The following is a 14,145-nucleotide window of genomic DNA, read 5'->3' on the forward strand; positions in this document are numbered from 1 at the left end:
CCAGTGGGGGAAAAAATGGTTTGTTTTAATTTTAAGTCTAAGAAGTAAAAGTGGCAGACAAAATAATTTTCATAATACCAGCATAGTTATTTGCATAGTCCAACAGCTAAGTTCACAAATGACATCAGATCTTCCCAATAATTTAAGGCTAACATGAAAAAACATTTTAAGCCACGAGTGTCTGAATAATTATTCCTTTTGTTTGTTTTGGGTTTGGGGCCATGTGCAAGAGTGGTAAGGGTTTATTCTTGGCTTCATCAGGGATCACTCCTGGCTGAAACTCAGGGATAGAATAAGGGTAAGCTTCATTCAAGGCAAGAACATTATACACTATATCCTGCCCCAGAGTAATCACTGTATAACTGTATCACTGTCATCCCATTGCTCATCAATTTGCTCAAGTGGGCACCAGTAATGTCTCCATTGTGAGACTTGTTACTGTTTTTGGCATATCGAATATGCCATGGGTAGCTTGCCAGGCTCTGCCATGCGGGCGAGATACTCTCAGTAGCTTGCCGGGCTCTCCGAGGTAGGCGGAGGAATCGAACCTGGATCAGCCACGTGCAAGGCAAACACCCTACCCACTGTGCTATCACTCCAGCCCCAGAGTAATAGCTCTTGAAAACAAATTATTAAAAAAAGAAAACAAATTATTAGGAATACTCCTTTTTAAAATAGACACCTAGAAAACTAATGAATTTTTAAAAAAAATTTATTGATTTACCGTGACATGTAGTTACAAGCTTTCATATCTGAGTTACAATATCACACAATGATCAAACAACCATCCCTCCACCAGTGCACATTCTCCACCACCAATATCCTCATTGTAACCCCACCTTTCCAAACCTCCCACTGCCTCCATGGCAGACAATATTCCCCATACTGTCTCTCTGCTTTTGGGCATTATGGTTTGCAATGCAGATACTGAGAGGTTATCATGTTGGGCCAACCATCATTTTCTTGGTGATCCCTACTCTATTCCAGTTGTCCTCTCCCCACCAGCTCGTGAGGCAGGCTTCCAATCTTCCTGACCCTTTTATCTACTGTCCTTGGGTGTTGGTCTCGTGTTATGTTATTTTATACTCCACAAATGAGTCCAGTCATTCTATGCCTGTCCCTCTCTTTCTGACTCATTTCACATAGATAATACTCTCCATGTCTATCACTTTTAGGCAAATTTTATGACTTCATCTCTCCTAACAGCTGCGTAGTATTCCATTGTGTAGATGTACCAGAGTTTCTTTAACCAATCGTCTGTTCTTGGGCACTTGGGTTGCTTCCAGATTCTGGCTATTGTGAACAGTGCTGCAATGAACATATAGGTAAAGATGTTGTTTCTACTGTGCTTTTTTTCACTCTCAGGATATATTTCAGAAGTGGTATTGTGGGGTCATATGGAAGCTCAATTTCTAGTTTTTGAAGAACTATCCATATTGTTTTCCAAAAAGGCTGAACCAGTTGGCATTCCTACAAACAGTTCAAAAGTGTCCCTTTCCCCCCACATCCACGCCAGCATTGGTTGCTTTTATTCTTTTGAATGTGTTCCCAGTCTCAGTGGTGTGAGATGATATCTCACTGTTGAAAGCAAACATAAGCAAATGGGACTACATCAAACTAAGAAGCGTCAAGAGAAACAGTGACCAAAATACAGAGAGAGCCCACAGAATGGGAAAGAATATTTTCCCAGTATCCATCTGATAAGTGATTAATATCCAGGATATACAAGAACCTAGTAGAATTATATAAGACCAAAACCTCCAACCCCATCAAAAAATGGGAGAAGAAATGAACAGAAGCTGCCGAAAAAAAGAAATACAAATGGCCAAAAGGCACATGAAAAATGCTCCACATCACTAATCATCAGGGAGATGCAAATCAAAACCAATTAATTTAAGTTAACGAACTGGGTTTGGTGCTAGTGGTGGGAGGGAGAAAGGACTGCAAAACTTGTATGTTACTGCCCCCTAGTGTCTATTTCCCGAATCGACATCGGTATTTTATTTGGACAGAACAAGCAACTCCATGGTACTTTCCTGACGATTCTTTTAGTTTTTGTTTTGATGAAGGTGGCTTTTTTGTTCCATATTCATAGACACTGCATTTCATGCTTTGAATTTTAGTAGTACTAATAGTTACTCTACAAATAAAATAAACAAGAACAATAAAGTAGAACAAAACAAGCCCAGGGCTGAGGATGATTGGCTAATTTAAATGATTGCTTTGAATATTAAGTCCAGCTCAAATATTCCAAAAATTGACAATATTTCAAAAAAGAAGTACCTTTAGTTCCCAGTTAAAAGTGCTCATGTAATTTCCTATAACAAAGGATGAATTATCCACCTTCGCAGGCACCATGACTCTATTGGCTATTTTTCTGTTTTCTGCCCAGGGAGTGACTGACAGGTCAGAGCCAGAGCTACCATCCACCATGTCAGCGTCTCTGTAGAGAGGTGTGAGAGTGAAGACTCTGAGTTGCAGTGACCATCATCACCTTGTTCGAATAAATGGGGTGGGGTGAATAAAAACCAATTAAAAATAATAGGTGAATCTAAATGAGATCTGGGTTATTCCAGAGTCCTTTGGATACCAACCCAATGTTACCCTAATCCAGAGAGACTTTGGGCTCAGATTTAGCAGAATCTCAGTTTCTGCACAAGTCCCATCAGCTATGTCGATTCAGCAAATGTACAGAACAAGCCAATGTCTTTCTTTAACTCCTTGAATGTCCACAAAGGTATAGAACGAATTTTTTTTTTCTTTTTGGGTCACACCCAGCGATGCTCAGGGGTTATTCCTGGCTTTGCACTCAGGAATTACTCCTGGCGGTGCTTGGGGGACCATATGGGATGCCGGGGATCGAACCCAGGTCAGCCGTGTGCAAGGCAAACGCCCTACCCGCTGTGCTATCACTCCGGCCCCAATATAGAACGAATTTTTAAAATGAACCTGTATGTGAGGGGCTGGAGTGATAGCACAGCGGGTAGGGCGTTTGCTTTGCACGCAGCCGACCTGGGTTCGATTCCCAGCATCCCATATGGTCCCCTGAGCACCGCCAGGAGTGATTCCTGAGTGCAGAGCCAGAAGTAACCCCTGTGCATTGCCGGGTGTGACCCAAAAAGAAAAAAAAAATGAACCTGTATGTGAGTGTTTGGATGAGTGGGAAATTGCCACAATTCAGGAAATGCCTGGGGATCTTTGATTCATATCGGGTCACAGATACACTGGGAGGATGGATAAGGAAATGGTATCAGAGGTTATTAGATAATTTGTTTCATATTTCACAGGAAACCTTTACGAGAATCATAGTTAAAATGTTGGGTATTGCTCATGAAAGTTCCATACTCCTATTTCACAAATGAGGCTTAGAGAGGTTAAATAAGGTGCCCATATCACAAAATCAGTAAGAGGCAGAAATAGATCTTAACTCGAACAAGTCAGTCTCAGGCACTAAAGCTTATCTATTTAATTTCATATTATGTTTCCTCTTCTAGTATAATTAGAGAGGGTAAGAAATGTATATTTCAGTGACTAAATTGAATTAAAATGCTGTTGACTTTGGGAATATTTTAGAAACTATCATTTTACAAACTACACGTTGACTTCTAGCAGTAGTCTATTTTTTCAGTCACATGTTGATACCACAGATAAATTCATCCTTCAAAATTCACTTGTAAAACTATTGCAAATGGAAGATAGAAACCTTGAGCTAGAATAATAATAATATGCTAACATAATAATTAAGATATTACCCATATAAATAACCAGTCTTATGTGGCAGTATAGGCATGTGTGTATACCCTGATTCCAATTTAGTGAAAAGTTTATCTAAATGCCCGTTTTTTTACTTATTTACATTTTAAGAGGATTATAGATTCTCATTGGTTTTGCCATTCTAAGGAAAATTTAGATTGAAATCTCATGGCCCTTGAAGAACAATTAAAAAAAAGAGAGAGTAGAAAAAATGTGGGTAGATTTTTTTAAAAAGTTTACATAGAATGAGAAAAAGACCATTTGTAATTTTAACTTCAGGGAGATCTTTAAAAAATCCCAGAATTAAAAAAAAAAATAGAACTATCTTTTATTCAAGCCTGCCATCTTGAGGTCAATTTGGGTAATCTCTATACCATATCTTAAAAAGAGCACAATTGCTGTATTAAAAAAATGATTTTAACTGTATTAATAAGCAAAAAAAACTTCAGAAAAAATAAATTCAAAGCTTATTAGTGAAAGCTTGCTAGCAGTCCTTGTTTAAGTGAATTGTGATTTTGCAAATTTTCTCCAGCTGAAGATCACCAAAACTGATGGACTTGTATATGTTAGGTTATTATAATTTGCAGTTGGAAAAATACACGTATAATGAGAAATTGTTGGGCATTTCAGTAAAAAGGTTTCTAAAGGACTTACTAATCTCAGACATCTTTAGCTTTTGAATGACCTTGATAGTTTTGAGGTGTTCTTGTTAAGACACAAGGATGCCCTTCACTGTTAAATGTTTTTCTCATGAGTGAACTGGATGATGGGTTTGAAGGAAGAAAATCTCAGAGGTAAAGTGCCATTTTTATCACACTGTATCAAGGGTATATACACCAGGAAGATTTATCACTATTTCTATTGATCTTTATCATTAAGGGAGTTTATAAGTCTCCTCTTTGTAAAGTCACTAGTTTCCTTCATTTCTATACTGTCCTTTGAAAGAAAATCATTATATGCAACACTTTTATAAAGAAGAGTGGTTAAAGATCCTCATTTGTGAAAGAAAATTATCCACATTATTTGAAATTGTTTTTAACAAAAGATTTGTCCATTCTGCTTCTTTTTTTTTTTTGCTTTTTGGGTCACACCCAGCAATGCTCAGGGGTTACTCCTGGCGCTTTGCACTCAGGAATCACTCCCGGCAGTGCTTGGGGGACTATATGGGATGCCGGGGATCAAACCCGAGTCGGCCGCGTGCAAGGCAAACGCCCCACCCGCTGTGCTATCGCTCGGGCCCCCCATTCTGCTTTTTAATGTTTGATTCAAGAATTTATTTGTGTGCATATGAGCTCATTGATACTTTCTTATACTTTAAGTTATAAATCTGTTTTACTACTCTATTAATTTTGTTGATCAAACTGTTCATACATTGGCTATTGAGAAATATTCCAACTGACCCCTGAGTATTTTTGACAAAGCCTATACATATAGCTTTTGTTTGCCTTGTTTTACTTAAATACTTCTTCACTTTCTGACACCACAATATGCTTCAGGTTCATTTTATATACTTCCTGCTTAGAAACATAGATAGATCTTCAAAGAGCCCATGTTCCTTTCACTGAAACCAAGACTTGACTGTTATATATGTGATTGAGGCATCATTGTTTCTGGCCTCCTCATCTAAGAGAACAAGGCAATATGAACATGCATACTAACAATGGATATATATATATGTATGTATATACATATATATGTAACCATGCATATCTAAAGCAAAACTTTGAGAGTGCATACTGATGTCTCTTATTTTAATATACTACCACATGGCTGATTCTAATTTTCTCCTTTTGCTTAGCTATAAATTTCCTCTGACAGGGGAAAACCTGGCTCATACCATCTACCATTCATTTACTTAATTCATTCTATTTATATTTAGAGTACTGTAAGAAATGTTCATGTGTATCACACAAAAAAAATAACTTCACCACCAAAAGTACAATGAGAACTTTGATCTTGAGGATAAATTTAAACTTTGGTAGAATAGCTTGTTTATATTTCCCCCCTTTAACATGAATATCTAATAAACATAATTAAGTTCAGGTTAGGTAAGGGAAACCCCAAGAAATATTGTGTAGGGTATTGAGTAAAGAATGGAATCTTTCATCTTCAGGTTAATGAAAAAAGATGGCTAGATTTAGAATGTCACAGAAATGTATAATGTGCAATATTATATCTTAAGAGGTTACATGACCAACTTAAAAGTGCTAAGCATTTTTGTCAATAAGAGTTTGTAATGAACAGAAATCATTAAATGTAGTGGAAACTACAGATCTAAAATACAGATCAACAAGCTTTTTTGTCACTATTAGAGCACTTAGAAAAGGTGCATAAGGCTTGGATGTTGGAGCTAATGAAAGAAACAGTAGGTCTCTAATGATTCTTAGTTGTCAGTATACAAAGAGTATGTCCAAACCATTTATGAACAAAGAGGAAGGACAAGCTGGCCCATACTGAGGACCCTTGCTTGCCCTCAGAACCCAGAGAACTAAATTTTGGAATCTATATATCTTGCTGTGTTTATCCAAATAACGGCTAGTATTAATAAGAAGTAAACTTAGTGTTTACTATGTGCAACTAAAGGGAAAGAGAAAAGCAATGTAGATGTCCCTGGGAGACAGAGTGTCTCTTAGAGTTAATGCCTCCCAAAAGAATTCCTCCGACAAAATGTTTTACCTCTGTAAATGATCAATCACATATCTATGTGCAGTCCTATGCTTCAAACCCCTTCAGATGTTCTATAAGTTTGCTGGCAGTTCTGCATTAAATGGGCCATTTTTATCATCTAAAAAAAATCTTAGCTACTTATGTGTATAAAATATCAGTGTTTTGAAATATTTTGAAAATTGCTTTATTGATAAGGCAATTCTTAAACTTTGTGAGAGAAATGGAAGAAAATAGAACAGGAAGTAACATTCATAAAAATATGAATTTGTGTAGACCCTAAAGTTTTATCATATTGAATAAATTAAGAAGTTATTCATAAATCTTGCAAGAAATGAAACTAAATGATTCCTATATTACATAAAATGACCTCTTTTATATGGATAAGACATTTTTCTCATGGAAGGTTTTGGTTTTTTTATAAAAGTACCTTTTAGGGGCTGGAGCGATAGCACAGTAGCAGGGCATTTGCCTTGCACGCGGCCGACTCAGGTTTGATTCCTCTGCCCCTCTTGGAGAGCCTGGCAAGCTACCAAGAGTATCTCGCAGAGCCTGGCAAGCTACCCATGGCATATTTGATATGCCAAAAACAGTAACAACGTGTCTCAAAATGGAGACATTACTGGTGCCTGCTCGAGCAAATCTATGAGCAACAGGATGACACTGACAGTGATCTCTTAGGGGCTGGAGCGATAATACAGCAGGTAAGGTGTTCGCCTTGCACGCGGCTGACCTGGGTTTGATTCCCAACATCCCATATGGTTCCCTGATCACCGCCAGGAGTAATTCCTGAGTTCAAAGCCAGGAGTAACCCCTGTGCATCGCCGGGTGTTACCCAAAGAGAAAAAAAGGTACCTCAAGCACAAAAGTTTATAACTCCGTAATTGTACCTCATGGAGATCCACTAATAATAAAAATAAAAATTAATTAAAAAATAAATAAAAATACCTCTTAAATGAAGTAATTTGTTGATGTCAAAATCTCCCCAAATTACCATTGCAATGCCCAGTTTCCTATGAGGAAATTTTCCAGTCAAAAGATTACTATACAAGATAGCATTATGGTTACAAACAAAATAAAACCCACCAGGAAGGAAGCAGTAGTTTGTCTAGAAGGAATACCTTTTTGATTGAGACAATTTCATGAGCACTCAATGGTCTGATGCACAAAGATGATGGCCCGTGAAACTGTGAAAGTGGTAAAAGGCCAATAGTCACTACTCGGGGACTGGAAAAAATTTCTGATATGAGCAGAAAAAAAAAAAACAACTATATAATCATTCTCCAGAGCACAAAGACCAGAAAAGATTAATTGTGAGGTTTTGAACACCTGAAACAAAGATTGTTTAAAAAAATGAGTTGCCTGGGGCCAGAGCAATAGCAGAGCAGGTAAAGCACTTGCCTTGAATGCTGCTGACCCTGGTTTGACTCCCTGGCACTGCCAGAGATGATTCTGAGCATGGCTGCATGTGGCACCCAAAGGCAGAAACCAAAAAATAATTACAGGCCTCAAATGACCTTCTGAACTCCTCATTCCTAGGTTTGGCTGAGTTCCCAGACCTGTGACCTCCCAAGATACTCAAGACCAGTAGCCACTGAGCCATGTATTACAAAGTTAAAAACTAACTGCTTAGTGGCTGGAGAGATAGTACTGTGGACAGGGTATTTGCCTTGCACGAGGCTGACCCGGATTCAATCCTCAGCAACCTGCTATGGTCTCCTGAGTCCTGCATAGAACCAGGAGTAAGTCCTGAATTCCACTGACTGTGGCCCAAAATACAAATTAAAAAGACTCAAAACCAAACCAAAAAATTTTAATTGCTTTAAGGAATAAGAACTCCCTCTTCACAAAAAAAATCCTAAGGAACCTTATTTCTCAGAATATAGAATATCAATACCGAAAGCCTTTAATGAAACATAATATCTCAAATTATTTTGAAATTCCTCTACAATGCAATGAGAGACAATGCAAAGCAGAGCACGAGGAAGCATGAGACAAGAAGCTTCAGAAAGAAAGTACTGAATTTTGGGAAAGTTTAAAGCTGTAGACATTTGGAATCAATGCAAAAGTGTAAGAGTAGAGTTCGACTTAATCCAGTGTTTCTCAAACATTTTCTTGACCTCCCCCTTCTTACCCTGTTTCCTTTCTGTACACAATTCCCCCATTCTACCTTGTTGGCCTTCTAGTCGTATACTGTGACTCCCACCCACATGTCTGCAAATTTTCCCTATCGCTTTCTTGGTTTGTCCTGGAGTCCAATAGGAAGTTGCATGACCCCTGGGATTATTTATGTTTAATACGGAAATACTAAGGTCAACTCCTGGCAACAAGAATTTGTGAAGAAGTACATGCTAGCTTCTAGATGTTAAGGACAGCTTTTTCTCTTGTTAGATAAAAGATGTTAAGGACACCTTTTTCTCTTGTTAGTCTAGGACCTAAATATTGAAGTGTACATAAACGTACAGATGCATATATATATATAAACTAGCAATATTTTATTTTTAACAATACAGCAAAGTAACAATAAAGTGTTTTAATAAAGAGAGTGAATCCTAATCAATGAGAAACAGTGTTTTAAAAATCATCAAGAAAAGGAATATAGTTCAGTGGTAGAGCGCTTCTTTGCATATGTGAGGTCTTTGTTTGCACCACACAGAAACACATGCACATACACACACACGTATACACACCTATAATTAGTACGTATGTTCTTTTTTTTTTGCCTTTTGGGTTGCACCCAGCAATGCACAGCGGTCACTCCTGGCTCATGCATTCAGGAATCACCCCTGGCGGTGTTCAGGGGACCATATGGGATGCTGGGATTTGAACCCGGGTCGGCCGTGTGCAAGGCAAACGCCCAACCCGCTGTGCTATAACCCCAGCCCCCTAGTACATATGTTCTTAAAAAACTTAAGAAGCTGTGAATTAAAGTTTAATCTGTTAAATCTCTGTCATTTCTGTCATCCCTGTTGCTCATCGATTTGTTCGAGTGGGCACCAGTAATGTCTTCATTGTGAGATTTGTTGTTACTGTTTTTGGCAAATCGATTACAGCGCGGGTAGCTTGCCAGCCTCTGCTGTGTGGGCGGGATACTCTTGGTAGCTTGCTGGGCTCTCTGAGAAGGATTGAGGAATCGAACTCGGGTCGGCGGTGTGCAAGGCAAATGCCCTACCTGCTGTACTATTGCTCCAGTCCAATCTGTCAAATATTATCAGTAATGAAATATAATGATGATTAATTATATGTCAACTTTAATGGTCCACAGGGTGCTCAGTCATTTATTAAAACAGTTTTCTGAGTCTGTCTGTGAGAGTGTTTCTGGATACAATGAACATTGAAATGAATAGATTTAGTAAAGATGACTGCCCTCTTAACAGTGAGCTTCATCCAATCTATAGAAGAACTGAATGGTTTCTTTTTGCTAGTATTATGAAAATATATTGCATGCCTTTACCAACTAAAATATAATTATGTGTCTGTATTTTTAAGAAAAGCCGTGCACAGTGAAATCCAGGACTAATACACTTATAAAGATTCTTTGCATATGTGCTACAAACTAGGAAAGAATGCTAAAATATACAAGTAAGTGAAAATCCTGGACAAAGGTGAAGCAGAAAGTGATCATATCTTTTCTTATTGCTGGTTTTTACTAAAAACACCCTTTATTGGGACTTAGATCTGTTGTCAAGTTATTTAGTTTTCCCCGAAACAGCCAACTGGGAATTATTAAGCATGCTCTCTATCTCATTGTGTACTTTTCCTTTTCACTTGAATAAACAAAATCCAGCTCTACTCTATCTAAAAGAAAGTTTATAGAATTAAATGTGTGTAAAACCAATAGCAGTACTGTGAGTCACAGAACCTCAATAAAAAATTAAAATAAAATACAAAAAAAAAAAGAAGGTCATGTTTTGGAGAGATAGCACTGGTGATAAGGTCCATGCCTTGAATACAGTCAAGAACAGTTCCACCTCCAGTACCATACACAGTCCTCCAACCACCTCAGGAACAATAATTTCCCCAAGGGAAAGGTTACATACAGGGAGATGATATTCCTTCATTACAGGAAAACCCTGTGGGTCTTTGAAACATCTTTGGTCTCAGAATACTAGGTATAGTTTTTAACTAATGAATTCTTTATTTTTCCTTTCAAAATATATGCTACATAAGTGTTTAAATATTTCAAAAATTGAAAATTTAGAAGAAACTGGCTGTTTGGAAAAACTAAAACCTTAAGTTGTGACAAGTTTTAATGGTTGTTGGAGAAATGGAAAGAAATAATGACTTTATTAGTAGGCATCATATTGATAAAAGGAAAATTATAATGGAAAATTGCAAGTTGGATAGCAGTTTGTGTTTTCTTAGTATACAAATAACATTTTGTTCAGGACTACATTTGGCTATGACCAGAATTTAATCTTGATTCTGTGCTCAGGCATCACTCCTGGCCAGGCTCAGGGGACCTTATGCAGTGTGGGGACTGAACTGGGGATTGGCTGTGTTGAAGGCAAGAGTCATAACCCTATTCTATCTTTCTGGCTATGATAAGAATAAGAACAAATTCTTTTTTCTTTTTTTTTTTTTGTTTTTTGAGTCACACCCGGTAATGCACAGGGGTTACTCCTGGCTCTGCACTCAGGAATCACTCCTGGCGGTGCTCAGGGGACCATATGGGATGCAGGGAATCGAACCCCGGGTTGGCCGCTTGCAAGGCAAATGCCCTACCCACTGTGCTGTCACTCCAGCCCCCTAAAAACAAATTTTTAAAAAATTATTTTTGTTTACTCTCATGTGTACCAAACAAAAGGCTAGACAGTCTCAATACACAAAAGGCTGGATGGTGCTTTAGAGAAAGGGAAGGTCAGTTCTACTTGAATGACATCCAAGGCTACCTTTCAGAGCCAATTATAAGGTTTAGAGCTATTCAGTGTGGTCGAGTCGCTTCAAAATCTATACTCAGAACTACTGCACTGTAGCACTGTCGTCTAGCCCTGTTGTTTATAGATTTGCTCACCAGTAACATCTCCATTGTGGGACTTGCTATTGTTTTTGACATATCGAATGTGCCACAGGTAGCTTGCCAGGCTCTGCCTTGTGGGTGTGATACTCTCAGTAGCTTGCTGGGCACTCCGAGAGGGATGGAGGAATTGAACCTGGGTCAACCGCGTGCAAGGCAAACGCCCTACCCGCTGTGCTATAGTTCCAGTCCCAGAACTACATTAATGTAGTCCAGTCCAGAACTACATTAAAAAATATCCCTACATTAAAAAAAAAAAACATCTTATGGTAAGACCTCAAGAATTCTTCTGTAGAAGTCAAAGCTCCAACTTATTCAAAGTCTGCACAACATATGATGGATTTCTTACCTGATCTGAAGAATCAAGGTCAGGATGGCACACTGCCAGCATTTCAAAAGCCCAGAGGTTGAATTTCCAGTGCACTCACATGTTCCTATGGAATCACAGACAAGTCAGTAACTTCTGAGCTTCATTTTCCTTTTAGGATGTTTTATAGGGATGGAAACAATTAGTGCAGTGCCATAGTTCAACAAATGACAGGGTTCCTATTACTATCATCTAAATTGCACATATGGAGGAGAGCCAACTGGTATTTAAATGGCATACACTATGTGGCAAGCACAGTACTGGTCATTTTTAGGTATCATCTCTGCTAATCCTTACAAAGTCCAAAAGACATGGATATTCTTCATATATGCCAGAGGAGGTTGGAAGTGAGATGGCATCATAGCAAAGTGTAGTGAAAAAATGAACTGAATAGGATAGGAGAACTTCATTGAAACCAGTTGCTAATAACTCTGACAGTCATAATTTTATAACCCAAAATTCTAAATACAGAAGTTATGAAAAGATTTGTCAATATGGGCATGGATTTTAAAGGAGAAATATAAGTTTTCAAGATTATATAGTTTTAAATGAATCAGCATTTGTAATTTTTTTGAACAACACTTTAGGAGAAACTGCCACTAATTACTTCTTAGAAACCAGCTATGCTGTCTAAACTCAGCAATTACTTAGTTCTGGCAGTCACAGTTTATATACTAAAGGTGGTTATAAAACAGTGTTATCAGTGACTGAAGATGAACAGTTTCAAATTTCCTTCTTAGTCTCTTACCTGCAAAGTTGGGACTTGCCACCTGGTGATAGTAGAGTTCCACACCATGAGGAGAAAATAGAGCTCCTAAAGAGGGAATAAGCTACAAATAATGCTGATTGGCTTTTGTTCACGGAATGGGTTTCCCTGTAACAAACAGCTGAAAGCTAGACTATTAAATTAAACAAGTATCATCCATACAGACAAACTTGTGAGTGAATTGGGGGTGAAGGAAGAGGAGGAGGAATTATGCCACTGAGCAAGTTCTCATTACTAGAACTGGCTAAATCTCATTTCTGTTTCACTCTAATATAAGGTCTGGGCACAGCGCTGTTCTGGCTCACTTACACTTTAAATCGTTCTACTAGCTCCGCTGAAATCCCTCCCCACCACAGCATACTATTTATATTATTCATGTCTATTTTCTCTCCTCCCTCTTCCTACCCTTAATTTTCCTTTTCTCACTCTCCCTTCTCTCCTCTCTCAAGCTTCTAGACAATGTTTTTGTTGTGTTTTTTTTTAAATTTTTTTGGTCTCATGGGAACACAGTGTAGAATCTTTCATCAAGCCTTTAGATTTTCTATTTTAAACTTCATTTTAACAATCATCTTGTGCCCACTTTATCATTTGCAGATAAACAGTTCAAAAGCTCTGACATTTATCTCTAAGTATGGCTTAAATTCTAATGTAAAATTATAGTTCACAAAATTTTTCATGCCTTAGACTAAAATTGTTTTAATTAAAGGAGACAATTTCAATTCCTTCAGTACTCAACAGATCACTCAATCGCTGCCATTGTCTAATCTGTGTACTGTAGTATTAAGGTCAAGGGGCTGCCTGTATCATTACATTAGTTTTATTATTTGTTACAAACGCATGTCTAAAATCTAATTTCAGAAAAAAAATTTTAAATGTCAGTGGATATTTTGTTCTTAAGAAAACTGTACTAACCTCGATTCCTGGCCTTATCCTGAATGCACCAGCCTGCCTGCATCTCAAATAACAGTTACATAACAAACCATGTCTAATAACTGGAGATGATCAACGATGGTGCTGCATTTTCTAGGCATCTCAGTAAAACCTTTCAGGGTTTACATTTTCTGGGCACTGTGATTTTCACAATACCTTTCCTGATGATTCACGGTTTACTTTTTCCAAGAGAAGAAAATGCTTGGGATTTAGAAAACTAAACCATCATTCTCTAAAAGAACAGTGGCCATGGAGCCTGCCCAAAGAAATTAAGAGAGAAATTCAATATAGAAACCAGAAAAGCTGTCTCTCTGGTTTATAAGGATAGTTGAAAATGTCAAGAATGCCCTCTTATCTCATCTTAAATATAAAAGGGTGAAAATCTTCATCAGAAATGATCTGCAGTCAGGATGGGAGATATGTGCCAAAAGTAGATAATAGACCAAACAAGATGACCTCTCAGTGTCTGTGTTGCAGGCCATAATGCCCAAAAGTAGAGGTAGAGTATGGGGAATATTTTCTGCCATGGAGGCAGGGGGAGGGTGGGAAAGGGGGTATATACCCGGGATATTGGTGGTGGGGAATGTGCACTGGTGGAGGGATGGGTGTTTGATCATCGTGTATTGTAACCCAAACATGAAAGCTTGT

Source organism: Sorex araneus, chromosome 1, assembly GCF_027595985.1.
Source record: "Sorex araneus isolate mSorAra2 chromosome 1, mSorAra2.pri, whole genome shotgun sequence".
In the NCBI taxonomy this organism is placed as follows: Eukaryota; Metazoa; Chordata; class Mammalia; order Eulipotyphla; family Soricidae; genus Sorex; species Sorex araneus.